The sequence below is a fragment of the Leptidea sinapis genome, chromosome 14 (genome assembly GCF_905404315.1).
Source record: "Leptidea sinapis chromosome 14, ilLepSina1.1, whole genome shotgun sequence".
NCBI lineage: Eukaryota > Metazoa > Arthropoda > Insecta > Lepidoptera > Pieridae > Leptidea > Leptidea sinapis.
The window spans coordinates 8,552,056-8,567,523 of NC_066278.1; the positions used below are offsets into that span (position 1 = coordinate 8,552,056).

The 15,468-nt window shown below is 35.4% G+C and overlaps 1 long non-coding RNA gene across 1 annotated transcript; it reads right to left on the bottom strand.

The window, feature by feature from the left end:
* Nucleotides 1–904: 904 nt before the first annotated feature.
* On the bottom strand, nucleotides 905–14,850 carry LOC126967913 (uncharacterized). Its single transcript, XR_007730092.1, has 3 exons — nucleotides 14,739–14,850; nucleotides 10,386–10,466; nucleotides 905–1,137 (listed from the first exon to the last, which is right to left on the bottom strand). It is a non-coding gene; the product is annotated as an uncharacterized LOC126967913 (long non-coding RNA).
* Between the last annotated feature and the right edge of the window lie 618 nt (nucleotides 14,851–15,468).

The window sequence follows — 15,468 nt, forward strand, 5'->3', positions numbered from 1 at the left end:
TACATAACAGTGAAATATAATTTATTCTACCTCTGATGTGTTCTAATGTATTATTTTGTGATGTATTTTTATTATAAAAATCTTTAAGGCCTGTCCACATAATCCGAACTACGACAGTCAGCGAGGGTCTCCCTTGTCTTTCAGTCGCCTCCACGTCACGCCACAGACACTGTCTCGCCCTCTGTTCGTCATATATGTGCCCAGCATAATGCCGGGCACAGACATTTCATATTTGCCTACTTTGATGTCAGTAAACGAAGCGTATAGAACGACAGACACATTGCAAGGTGGACACTTACCTAATGTTTGCGTAGAAGACATATATGTTATGGCTAGAATAGTTAAATGGGAGGCCGGCACCTATTTCTGCCGTGAAGCAATAATGTGTAACCATTATTGTGTTTCGGTCTGAAGGGCGCCGTAGCTAGGGAAATTACAAGGGAAATGGAATGTCTTAAGATGACGAGCGCAATTTTAGTGCCGCTCAGAATTTTTTTGTTTTTCAAGAATCCTGAGCAGCACTGCATTGTAATGGGCAGGGCGTATCAATTACCATCAGCTGAACGTCCTGCTTGTCTCGTCCCTTATTTACATAAAAAAAAAGTCAGCGAGGGTCTCCCATGTCTTTCAGTCGCCTCACCACGCACACTATCTCGCCGTCTGTTCGTCATGTATGTGCCCGGCATTATGTGGACATTTCTGTATCTGTCTACTTTATCGTCAGTAAATAAAGCGTACAGAACGACAGACACATTGCAAGATGGACCCTTAATGTTTCTGTAGAAGACGTTTATATTGTTATCGCTAGTATAGGTATATATATACATATAGTTATAGCTCCAGTGGAAAAAGATAAATAAAATTAGAAATTGTTCGATATGTTTATTATGCTGCTACAAATAATAAATTATTATTTGACAAAAATATAAAGTTAAATTTAATTGAAACTCACGTATTAATTAACAGCAAGTTATAATTAAGGCCTGTGTTAGTTTCTTACACAACACTTAACACTCGCTGATGTCGGGACGAGGGGGCTAGGGCGCGAGGGGTCGGTGCGACGCTGGAGACAATTCTCTATAATTTGCTTTATTTTAATTTGTAATACGAAGTCCTTTGTTCCATGTGGCGCGGAATCTGTAAACATATATATTATTATTTAAGACAAATATATCCGTAAAATATTCAGATCTAGAAAGCAATAACATTGCATCTTTGATTTGTTTTATTTTTTGTAGTTTACTCCTTAAGAATCTATTTTCATATAAGGCGCCCGGTATGAAAAAATTATGGAAAGGAAAACCTACTCATCGAATGGCATAGTAACGTTTTTGGTGCGCATCATTTCTCGCACACCTTTCACTTTCTTGTATTTTGAAGCTTTATTATATTATTGAAATTGATTTATTATTATATATTCATAAAGTTAAGTGAAAATTCTATAAATTATGGAAGAAAGTGGTGTGAATAATAGTGCCGGAAAATCTGATAGGCACGTGGGTACTAAGTAAGTTACAATTCATACATTAATATGACATGTATTGTATATATAAACATGTGTGCTTTGTATTTATTAAATATTGAATTATTAATATATCTAGTTCATACAAATTTATATGAGCTGTGCACATAATTAAATGTTTAATTTAATATGGAGAGTATATATAGCGCATTTCACGCCAAATAGACCATTTCAACCAAACCTATTATTTAATTTTATTAATATCTATAATTTTTTTAAAGTTATTATGATTTGTTTTCTATTAACTATTTTTGTAGTTTCAGTTATGATAATTTATTATTTTTATAATATAATTATAATTATGTAAGATCTACTTAAATGTAAAATATTTGATATATAATGTAAATAAAATAAAAATATATATATTCTTTAAGAATTTTCATTAATACGTTTATTTAACCTTACATAATATGATGACGATTTTTTTTTAATTAATATACTTTTATTAGCTTCTGCTGTATGTCTGTTTATAATCGACTCCATTGGACTTGATTTTATTTATTATCTACCTGTTCAAAGACAATCGTTCTAGAGAAGTAAACTCCAGTCGGCGCTGACACACACACTTTTTATTTTTCAATATTATTTTTTTATGGAAAAAGGGGGACAAAAGAGCGCACTAACGTAGAGTCATGCTAACTCCGCATAGAAATATTGGACAAATATCACCAAAATTGTAAAATAACTCGGCGATGACGTTCGGTGGATAAAACCGATCTAACGGCCGTTTTCAATAACCTATATATCCTTAGTTTAACTTACTAGACGTAGACAAATCTATCCTTTTACGCTTACTTACATTTCAATAACCTATTGACAGATAGCATTGGACTATAACATATTGGACACACTATGGATAGATAAGATCTTGTCATTAAACGGTAACAGCAATGTAACCGTAAGTTAAACTAAGGATAGATAGGTTATTGAAAACGGCCGTTAATCGATTTGATCAAAAATAGTTCAAATGAATTATTTAAATTCCAAACACTTACAAAATCATGTTAAATGTAGAACAAAAGATAATTAAATGTTCTCTATGTAGTTTAAATGTTCACCAGTTTTTTTTATGACAGTAAGGGACGAGACGAGCAGGTCGTTCTGCTGATTGCAATTGATACGCCCTGACCATTAAAATGCAGTGCCGCTCAGGATTATTGAAAAACCCTGAGCTGAAAATTCTGAGCAGCACTACCATTGCGCTCGTCACGTTGAGACATACGATGTTGTCTTATTTGCCCAGTAATTTACTAACTACGGCGCCCTTCAGACCAAAACACAATAATGTTTACACATTACTGCTTCACGTGCAGAAATTGGCGGCAATTATGTTTTAGTTTCGTTTTTCAAGCGTTGCTTTCAAGTAAGTCTCATTCTGTCTAAATTTAATATTCAAGAAAATATCGCAGTTAGCAGTGGAAGAAAAAGTCTTTAAGTATCAGTGGTATCAGTTACTTCAACAGATTTAAATGTTTTCCATCGAAGTGCACCCGAAACAGCCCGATCCATCATTCGTACATTGTTGGAGTCCTCTGAAGAATTTGTAACGAGAGCGGCGCGGGTGTTAAGCGGGATCAGGCCACGATTGGTGGCGCGAGTTACGTTACGCGACGTTATTTGTGGTTATTGTATGATGTGTACGATGACCGATGGACGACCAATCACATCTGATGGACACGGGCTTGTATTTCGATATAACATTACTCTTAGAAAGGATATTATCCGCCAATATCATTGTACTGTTATTTTGGTCAATTTTTTATAGAAGTAACGCCAATGAGGACAGGAGCACCGAAGTTGAGACCGTTTGAGTATATCTCACTTTACCTACCAATCTATAAACATTACTAGTTTGTACAAAATAGGTTGTGCCATGTAGAATGAGTTCATGCATCAAAAATATGCAATCAGTTTTAAACAAAATGGGTACCTTCAAAAAAAGCGCGTACACCTTCCTTAAAGGCCGGCCAAGAGAATGTGGGCGGCGGTGATCACTTAACACCAGGTGACCCGTACGCTCGTTTGTCTTCCTATTCCATAAGAAAAATAAAAAATAAAAAAAACTATCTAACTAACAAAATTCTGCCTAAAATTTTGAACCTAATAAAATCATGAAAGCATATCTGACTGAAGTAATCTTAACGGAAGCGGGGAGTGAGTAACACGTAGTGGAACAGCTAGGAACAAGTGATTAACGAATTAATTTCCGAGTGAAATTTGTCAATGATTTTCGATATAAATGTCAATTTTAGTGATTTCTCGTCACTTTTTGTAATAAAAGGCCAACTTTTCCGAAGTTGTGGTAAAATACGTGAGACGTTCAATAAATAAGGAATGAGGTGAAAATTATTTACAACCAAACAAAAGTTTGCTGGTAAAGCTAGATATAATATTTGGTAACGCTAACTCTTTGTTTAGTATCTCTCCCGCTTCCACCACCTTTCCCCCCGTCCTTCGACATGCCTTCAGTTATCGTCTGAGGGTCAACGCGAATGAAGGTCGAATCAACCCCACTAATTATTGCGCACACGCATTGTGCCATACCGCTTATATTTTACTTAAATACTTACCCCCTTATTCATTATGGTCTGCTAACTTAAAGCATTGCTAATTCTCACTCTGTCTTCTTCTATTGACCTATGTCAGAATGAGAAAAAACACTCCTAAGCGGCTGTTTAAAGTTAGCGGACCATTATGAATAAGGGGGTTAATATTAATTATTTAGACAATTGTACCACCAGTGAGTGACAGTGATTGGTATAAGAAGAACGCTTGTAATTAACACTGTTTCGTCATCATCGAGCCAGAAGAGCAGACCATATTATCCTCGACCACGTCGGTACGCGTCATTTTGCATCAGCAAATGTAAGGGATGTCTTCCTAATTTCTCAATCACTAATCGCATCTATCTATTTTGTTCTACAGAGAAATTACCAGTCGCTATATAAAGTCCACTTAAATTCAAATATAAACTCAATTGCAAAGAAAAACGGGCGGTTTAAATTTTTAAAAATTTTTATTTAAAAAAAGAGGTTTTAATCATTTGAGAATATTACTGGCACATTTATGAAGTGTTGTGGTGTATAAAAAAGTTTATTCCAAATTCAAATTTAAGACATAGTCGGACGCTGTATATACGAATCGTTGATAGTTCGTGTTAGCTCTAAAATTATTTTTAGATAATTATTGTCAGAAAGTGTTATTTCCTTGATATTTTTAAGTCTTGATACCATTACTTAGTGGTCTTTAAAATGGTTGTTAAAACAATAACAGCGAGAAATTGATAGTGTTACTTGAGGAAGGGTGTAGTCAATGTTATGTGTCCCAGATGCTAAATGTTAGTCGTTCAACTGTCCAGAGGACTTGGCAACGATATCAAAAGACTGGTTCCCTCAGTAAAAGGCCTGGGTCTGGAAGAAAGGTCTGCTTTCTAGTGAACCAGGCATTGAGAAATCGCAAATGTTCTTATGTCGATCTCACAAACACTCTAGAGGAAGTGAGAGATGTGCAAGCCAGCTTATGGACTGTCAGGATGTAGTACTCCGCGAGTACAGAGTTGCTAGACTTAGCATCGCTCGAGGGTAGATAATTATTCTCGGATGAAGCCAGAATATCACTATATGGTGAGTAATGCGAAGACAAGAGGAACATTTCGCAGAAGTTAGATTTGAAAAAATAACCCCTTATGGATTGGCCAGCTCGAAGTCCCGATCTCAATCCCATAGAGCACATTTGGGATGTTCTCAAAAAAAAGAGTAAGATCGGTGCAGCTCTCTCGAAAGCGTATTCCACAAGAAACACTCATGCTTAAATACAAGCTGTTATTTTAGCGAGAGGGGGCCACACTCGATATTAAACTATTAGGCATTTTTTATTTTTATGTTAAAAAAAACTTAAGTTTTTTTCCTAATTTGAGACAGATTTAGATTAGAGACACCACGAAACATTACGTATATGCACTTGATAAGAAATAAGTAAATATTTGTTCTAGTGTTTTTGAGTTTTCGACCAATCGACTAGACCAACTTGAGAAAAAACATAAAAGAGCATGAGAGGGTTGAAATAGGGGATGAAAGTTTCCATGGGAATTTATCATTTTCAGAGATAAAACTTTGAAACTTAGTATTAAGGCACTTGAAAGGAAGTTAATAAACATTCGTTCCAGCGTTTTTGAAACTTTGACCTTCATGGGGATGAAATTGGAGATGGAAGTTCGCAGAGAAGTCCAAACAAATTGTGGGAAAAGTATAAAAATGATATGGTGAATGATATTTAGTATCTACAGATTACAAGAATAGAATCCGAATTACAATGACGCGCAAACCTAGTTTGAAGACCAAGTGATTACTATTACTAGAATAGCTTTATCTGATTTTGGAAAGAAAAGAACACAAAGAATAGGAGAAGTTTGTAGTGATTTAATGGGAGAACTAGATTTCGATACTGTTTCTATAGAGCGACAGTTAATAACGGTGGCCCACCCACATTTGAATCCAGAACAAACCTGTCCCCCACTGGCTCCTTTGCACAGGATCCGGGCTAGATTATGCGTACCAAAACGGCGCGTATTTCTGCCGTGAAGCAAGTTGCATACATGACCGAAACACAGTAATGTGTAAACATTACTCTGTTTCGGTCTGAAGGGCGAAAAGCTAGTGAAATTACTGGGCAAATGGGACTGAACATCTTATGTCTCAAGGTGACGAGCGCTGTTATATTTTGATTAATATAGTTGCAGGCTGTGCAAGAGTTTCAGCAGTGAGGTACTGAAATACACCATTATTGTCTATATATATATATATATATATATTGTGCGTCTGTTGTTCCTCCTAAACGGCTGGACCGATTTTTTTGTGTGTTCCAGTGAATTTGAGATTAGTTTAGATTCTCAATTCCGTCCATATAATATAATTCTCCTGCGCATGTGTATTTTAGTGAACTCGTTGCGCTCGTGCAATTGTAGAGCGCAACGAGTTCAGAATCCTGAGTGGCACTGCATTGTAATGGGTAGGGCGTATCAATTACCATCAACTAAACGTCCTGCTCATCTCGTCTCTTATTTTCATACAAAAAAAGTCTGAGCTCAGTCAGTCAAAAAGTTGTCAGTGGTGAATGTGGTCTGTTTGTTTTTGGATGATCCAGGAACCACTTATAAAACTTTTCTTTTAAACATACTCATAGCTCAAATCCGGAAAGATAAAGGATTCACTAATTGATGATCTCAACCCACCAGGGTTATGTTAAGGTAATGCTACACGCCTACAAATTCATCTGGGACCCAAAATTATAATAAGGAATAATAACTACAAAAAGTAAAAATATCTACTAGCACGGACTTAGACTGGAATGACAAAAGGAGATAATGGTTTGATTATATTTATGTATTCCAAAAATTTCGACCGATTTTCCATTTCAGTTAAAGTGCAGTTTCCCCTGAAAGCAGCATATGCAGTGATAATAAACAAAGCTCGAGAACAGATGCTTAAAGTTGCTAGTGTATATTAGAAAAAAATTCTTTTCCCACGCGCCATTTTATGTGACGTGCCAGGAGTATCAACCCTTTAGGTTTAGGAAAGGATGTGAAAACAAAAAAAAAAACTAGTTTATAAAAATGTATTTACCACAGCAGAGTATTTGTGTATTATTTGCAAATTAAGTATCTTAAGATATAAAAGATGCTGCCCCAAGTAACTATTCCACGCGGACGAAGACGCGAGTAAAAGCTAAAGTTATTTATAATTCTAATAATTTGGTTTACATTATGAAAATGCACAGAATTAACCAATAGTAATTACTATGATACTATAAAACTTAAACATAAATCGAAGTTACAGTTTTAACAAGGCCGTTTTATTGATCACCAGGTGTGATACGAGTATATATAGAGTTAAGACCCGAATTAGATTTTATTTTTATTTTTATGTAAATAAGGGACGAGACGAGCAGGACGTTCACCTGATGCTAATTGATACGCCCTACCCATTACAATGCAGTGCCGCTCAGGATTCTTGAAAAACCCAAAAATTCTGAGCGTCACTACAATTCCGCTCGTCATCTTGAGACATAAGATGTTAAGTCTCATTTGCCCAGTAATTTCACTAGCTATGGCGCCCTTCAGACTGAAACACAGTAATCTTTACACATTACTGCTTCACGGCAGAAAAAGGCCCGTTGTGGTTCTCATAATCTAGCCGGCCTCCTGTGCGAAGGAGCCTCCCACTGGATATAGATATTACAAGTAAGTGTAGTGAATGTTTAATAAATAGATTAGCACGTAGGTATTGAAGGTACATAAGTACGTAGGTGTAATAATTCAGTTTTTCAGTAACGAGCGTTTAGGGATTTTATCGTAAAGTCTTAAAAACTATGATTAAGTCCAACTGTAGCTGTGACTACCACGCGTCTGTGAGCTTCAAATATTTTCATTTCATATTACACAAGTGTATTTTTTTTTATTTACCTACCTATTTAATTAAACGACAAGACGAGAGCAGGACGTTCAGCGGATGGTAATTGATACGCCCTACCCTTTTACAAAGCAGTGCCTCTCAGGATTATTAAAAAACCCAAAAATTCTGTGTGGCTCTACAATTGTGAAATGAAATGAAATGAAATTTATTTGCAGGAAACATTGTACTTAAGGTGTTAACAATATAATGGATAATCCAATATGTTTCGTCAATTGACATGCAAAATATGTTACAAAATTGTCTAAACACTAATCGTACTGTTATATTGAAACATGTCGGATTTCACAATGATATCAATAATATTTATATAATGAAATTTTAATACTTATATAATATTATAATATGAGACGTAAATAACTTAATAATTCATTTAGTACCTATGTATAATATTAACAAATTCAATGTCATAAAAGTATATTAATTTACATATATTATTATCAAATAGACTAATTCATTTTGTATTGAAAAATTCATTTAAACTATAGAAGCACTTATTTGTTAACCACTGATGCAGTCTTCTTTTAAAAACTTTGAACGGTAAATCTTTCAATTCATTGGGCAATTTATTATATATTTTCACAGACATGCTGAAACAATTTCTACTAAAAGATGCAGTTCTACAGAAGGGCATTATGAGTTTATTTGGATTCCTTGTATTTAAAACCTTCTGGCTTTTTTTTGTATAGAAATCAAACATATGTTTTTGAACAAATAGGCTTATTTCATAAATGTATAGGCATGGCAGCGATAGAATTTTCAATTTTTTAAATAGCGGTCGACAAGAATCTAGGGGGCCGGCTCCACAAACCGCCCTGATACACTTCTTCTGTCCAATAAATAAATGCCCTATGCTCACCGAGTTGCCCCATATGACCAATCCATATCTTAAAGATGAAACCACGAATGCATGATATGCCATTAGCGCTGTTTTTTCACCTATTGTTTTTGATACGCGTTTGAGGACAAATACATGTTGGTTAACTTTTTTGCTAATTTTGTCAACATGTGACTTGAAGGACAAGTTGCTGTCTAAAGAAATACCAAGAAAATTGACAAGTAGTGCTTCTTTAATATTCTCATTATGATAATTAACATTAATATCTTTTCCTTTCCCATTCTTATTATAATACTGCATATACATTGTTTTTTTTATATTTACAGTCAGGTTATTTTCAGTAAGTCATTCAATTGTGTCATTTATTGTTTTATTAATTTCTATATCATATGTCAATTCATTGTTACATTTAATTACAATAGAGATGTCATCAGCAAAAAGAGTACAGTTATTAGTAGTAATGCTAGGTAAGTCGTTTATGTAGATTATGAATAGAAGTGGACCCAATATAATTCCTTGTGGTACACCTTTTGTTTTAAGTCTAAGTGTGCTCGTCACATTGAGATATAAGATGTTTCAGACCGAAACATAGTAATGTTTACACATTAATTAATACTTTCTTTTAAAATAACTTTGGACTAGATTGTTTAAGAGAACAGTTTTCTTGTTTATTTTAGTTAAAACCACTCTTTAGAGTTTCTCTTGATACGAACTTTTGACATGAGATAAACGTGTGATGTAAAAAATCCTTTATTTCCCTGAGTTTGTGCAATGTTGTTTTTATTGTTTAGGATGATCGAATATTTTCTTTTCGTTAGAATTTAACATTTTTGAGTGTTGAGTCCATCAGTAATACCAAAATGGTACAGTTTGTTTGAAGGTGATGTTGTAATCAATTTTGTCGAACGCGCTAACACTATCTTCATCACCACGCTCATCTATATTGAATAGATCTGATTAATGAGCTATCCCAGCGGAAACTCCATAGGGAGTGCCGCTTGCGCCTCTCTCTCCCCATGAGAAGGTCGCCTTCGATGTAGGCTTAGAGGGCCCAAAGCCAACTGCAGGTGGTGTTTAGTGGGTAGGCACCTAGGTTTTCACGTGAGTCCCACATCACCAACGCAGACTTAGGCTGCGTTGGTATGCATGAGCATTCACCACCTCCCTCCCGTCGATATCCCGGAGGGTAGCCCATTCCCTTGCTTGGGCGCAAAAAAAAAAAAAATGATTAATAAGCATGACAAATTTGTTTTATTGGCGCGACCTAATAGAAAACCATTTTGATTTTTTAAGGGGCAGATGCATTATACTAGCTAATATGTTAAGAGCTTACATAATATGTTATCCAGTGATCAATGTGAGGTTATAAATTGGTCACAGATTGGTCAGTTATTCGAGCCGGCGTCGACCACGTATTCATGATGTAGTGTGGACGCACTAGCCACCGCACTTTCTATAAAGATAATCAAACCATTCAAACTCTCTCTGAGAATCTCTCTGTAACTCTCCATGCAGCTGTATGACAATTATTATGAAACATAACCGCCGCAACACTTACAGTGTGTTGCCGGAGCGAGTCCCTTCTGACGTCACAGGCCGCGGGCTGCTCACTCCACCATATAACATACCAGGTTCATATCTGAAGTCAAAACAATAATACATTAAACGTCGACATATACAGATTTTGTATCTGGTGTGTAGTATCTGGTGAACGACAACATCGTTCCGTAGAGATGTCGCTTCATTGTGTGTCGTATGAATTCCTCTACAGTGCGATGATCAAGAAAATTACTTATACGTAAATATAACTATGGAATCCAACTCCTTGTGCAGTGTTGCCAGAACCACATGAGAAAGAGTGCACACTTTCCTAAAGGGCCGGAAACGCTCCTGTGATTCCTCTTATATTACAAGAGAATGTGGACGGCTGTGATCACTTAACATTTGTTGGTTAGAATTTTTTAAACATATAATTATAAAACTATATAAATTTGAAATTCAATACAATAAAATTAAAAGAGAGAACCAAAAATGGAAACTATGCAGCATAACTTAATTACAGAACATTGGCGTAAGAGTCATCAGCTCCAGTTTAGTTTTAGAGAACATAAAGTAGTCAGTTCGTTTTGTAGAAGTAGGGCAATACATGGAGGTTCCCTAATTATTATTAATAATAGATTAAAATGTAAAAATAGAAGAGATATTGTTAATCTCTCTATAGAACAACTAATTGAGATAGCTTGTATAGAACTAGAGCAATTTATTATTGTAAGTGTATACCGCCCCCCCACTGCATCATATGAACAATTCCAACATAGAATGGAGGAGGTACTATCAAAATTTAGCAAAACTAGCAAGTCAATTATAGTGTGTGGAGATTTTAATATAAACTTGCTTGAACCTTCGGCCAATTGTACTAGCCTTAAAAATTTATTTCAAAGTTTTAATTTGTTCAATGTATTTTGGGAACCTACTAGAATCACTTCTACAACAGCAACCTGTTTAGATAATATTTTTACAGATGTTACTATTACTAGTAAACTCATAATTAATAATCTTCAGTACGACCATAGTGGGCAACTTATAAAAGTAAATACAAGATTGGACAATGTCAGACCAAAAAAGGTGACGATTATACCAGTTACGGGTAGCCGTCTTGAGAGGTTTAGAAATAATTTGGTAAATACGATACCATTTTTACACTGTGGTGAAACTGCTAATTTTCACTATAACTTAGTCTTCAATTCCTTCTGTGAGGAATTTGACAGGATTTTTACTCCAGTAACGGTGACAGTAAACAACAAACATAGTTTTAATGATTGGGCAACAATGGGTATCCACAAAAGTCGTAAACGCTTATATGACCTTTATTATGAGAAACATTACAATAATAGTGAAGAATTTAAAATATATGTAAAAAAATACTCCAAGCTTTTTAAAATAGTTTGTCATGAAGCGAAAACACGTTTCATTGCAGATAAAATTAAAAACAGTAATAATAAAGTAAAAGCGACTTGGAGTGTAATTAACAATGAAACTGGTAGATCGAATTGCCGTAACACCTCTATCTGTTTAAATATTAATAATCGCGTTATAAATTCGGAAATAGAAATTGCAAATGAATTTGATAAATACTTCTCCGAAATCCCGATTGTCACGACCAACCTTAACGCTTCGCCAAAAGCAGCATATGATATGCTTAAATTACACGTACCAGTATCTTCTACTGACTTGAAATTTAAGTATGTTACAGGTAGCGATATAATAAAAATCTTCAAATTAATTAACCTAAAAACTACAAAAGACCTATGGGGCCATTCGACTAATATTGTTAAATACATACTTGACATTATAGCACCTGAATTAGCAATAATATTTAATGAATGCATAGATGAGGGTGTGTTCCCTGACCTCATGAAATACAGCAAAGTTATACCTTTGTTTAAATCGGGCAGTTCTTTTGACCCTGCTAATTTCAGACCTATTTCAGTGCTGCCTGTTTTTAGTAAAATTTTTGAAAAACTTTTGCTTCAACAGCTACAAATGCATTTTTGTAAATTAATGAACAAAAATCAGTTTGGTTTCACTAGGGGTTTATCAACAATTAATGCGGGTACTAGACTCATTGAGCACATCTTTGACGCCTGGGAAGAGTCACAGGATGCATTGGGCATTTTTTGTGATTTGTCAAAAGCATTTGACTGCGTCCACCATGAAACTTTACTCCTAAAACTAAAGCATTATGGAGTGAAAGATGTAAAATAGAGCCCTAAATCTGTTAAAATCATATTTATGCGAAAGAGTTCAGATAGTCGATGTAAATGGCAAACGGTCTTCGGGTAAACCTGTGCGAATAGGTGTTCCACAGGGTTCTATTCTCGGTCCTTTCTTGTTTCTTATATATATTAACGATCTACCGTTTGTGGTGGATGATAGCCATGAGATTGTATTGTTTGCTGATGATACTTCACTTATTTTTAAAGTGAAGCGACGTGCGGATATTGATGACGAGGTAAGCAATGCACTCTCAAAGATAGTGCGTTGGTTTGAGACGAATAATCTGCACTTAAACAGTAAAAAAACAAAGTGTTTACGGTTCATTACACCAAACACAGCGGAGGTACAAACCAACGTACTTATAAATGACCAGAGATTGGAACTTGTGGACACTACGGTCTTCCTGGGTATCACGTTAGATAAAAAGCTTCAGTGGGGTCCACATATTACCCATCTAGCAGATAGACTCAGCTCTGCGGCATATGCAGTTAGAAAGATTAGAGAGTACACGAATGTTGCGACCGCTAGATTAGTGTACTTTAGTTATTTTCACAGCATCATGACGTACGGTATATTACTATGGGGTCATGCTGCTGACATTGATATAGTGTTTGCTCTGCAAAAGAGAGCTGTTCGTGCTATATATCAGCTTGGTTATAGACAGTCTCTCAAAGAAAAATTTAAAGAAATAAATATTATGACTGTTTATTGTCAGTACATTTATGAAAATTTAATATATGTTCACAAAAATCGTCACCTTTTTGCTCTTAATAGTGATTTTCATTATTATAACACTAGAAATAAGGGATTGCTTGTAACTAATTCTAGTAGGCTTCATAAGATACATAATAGCTTTAAGGGTAAATGTATACACTTCTACAATAAAGTCCCAGCCACTGTTCAGGCATTGTCTATAAATAAATTTAAATGTTTTGTAAAAAAATGGCTCTGTCGTAAATCCTATTACTCCACTGCTGAATATCTAAATGATCGGACAGCCTGGGACTAGATTGTGATTATTTTATAGCAACTGTACAATATTGTATATTTTTATTGAAAAGAGCGCAAAAAAAAAGAATGCTGGGAGAGTTTCTTGCGCCGCTTCTTCTCTCTCAGAGCGCCATTTGTTTCCGAAGCGGTAGTAGTATCTAGTAGTATAAGAAATGACATCAAAAAGAATTCTAAAGGAATCAATTTTGAGAAAATAAATGCCTTTTATGCCTTTTATGCCTTTAACATGTTGTGTTACCATCAATATATAAAATATACTATATTACCGTCAATATTAACAATTAGCAAAATTCTCTGTTTTAGTTCTGGGTAACAGAAGCTGTTACTATATTTAATTAACACCCAAAGATCGCCAGCCGATCATTAATGGCTACCAGTGATCGTTACTGAGTGAGCTGCTTATTTATAACATTAATATGTATATCACTTAGCCCGTGGGGCCCAGACGCGAGGAGAATGTACAAAGTAGTATCTTCTCGCCGCAATAGGTCTACTGGCAACCCAAGCGCTGGCAGCTGTTTCGCTTAACGGATCAGCTTAGCGATCCAACGTGGAAATGCTGCCAGTATTCTTGGTACGCGTCCCCGTAGTGATAATTTTAATTTTATGTAATCTTAGTATTGTAAATATACTAGCCGTTCCGGCCCGCTTTTCGCTGGGGGAATTTTAAAACGAAATAATTTAATAAAGGAACGTTGGAATTCGAAAAATAAGTAGCCATAAACCATCTAGGAGATAAACTCATCGAATGGTGATAGTTTCATGTCGATACGATCAGTGGTTTAGGCGTGATTGAGCCTCAAACAATGACCATTTTCATGATATATATATAATGAATAATATATATATATATATATATATATATATATATATATATATAGAAGATTTGTTTTGTTTGAATATATGTAAATAATATAACATGATACAGGATTGTTGCTAGCATTCCGTGCTTTTCAGCCCCCGGGCCCACATTCGTGTTTTCGTCTGAATTTGATATACAAAATAAATCTAAGAGAAAATATAGAATTACCTTAAGAGCCCAACCTGGTGTAAATGAAATCCACCACACACCGCCACAGATGCAAACAATTAATATGGAAAAAAATCTGATCATGAAACATACCGACAGAGCTGCTTCGCAGAGCGCGAGATGTGTATCCGGGGTCGTCGATGGTTGTGCCTCTATACCTTCATCAATAACGTCTTCTCTCAGCTGCTCCACAAACATTGAACTGGAATAATAATTAACATTTATTAATAATATGAGGACTACATAGAACAGTTACCAGTAGGTATATTTTTTCAAATTGGATTCCTTTGCAATTCTTTTTGTTGTCAATTAAAGTACAACAACAGCTTCGGCAACTAAACTCCTTCGCACAGTATGCTGGCTAGATTGTGGGTACCACAACAGCGCCTATTTATGATGTGAAGCAGTAATGTGTAAGAATTACTGTGTTTTGGTCTGAAGGGCGCCGTAGCTAGTGAAATTACTGGGCAAATGAGACTGATTAACATCTTACGTCTCAAGATGGCGAGCGCAATTGTATTGCCGCTCAGAACTTTTGTGTTTTTCAAGAATCCTCTCCTGCATTGTAATGGCAGGGCGTATCAATTACCATTAACTGAACGTCCTGCTCGTCTCGTCCCTTATTATCATAAGTTAAATATAACGTCACTCTGCAGATTATATTCCAACATTTTAATAGAAACAAAGTTCTGAATGAGAGAGAATGAGTTCTGTTCAGACCAGACCATACGTCGCAATTGGTGATTGTGTGCTCCAGGGAATCCTTAGGTATCGTAACTGGCGACTATTCTACCGAGATCTTTCTTGTGAAGGTTTCGAGCAG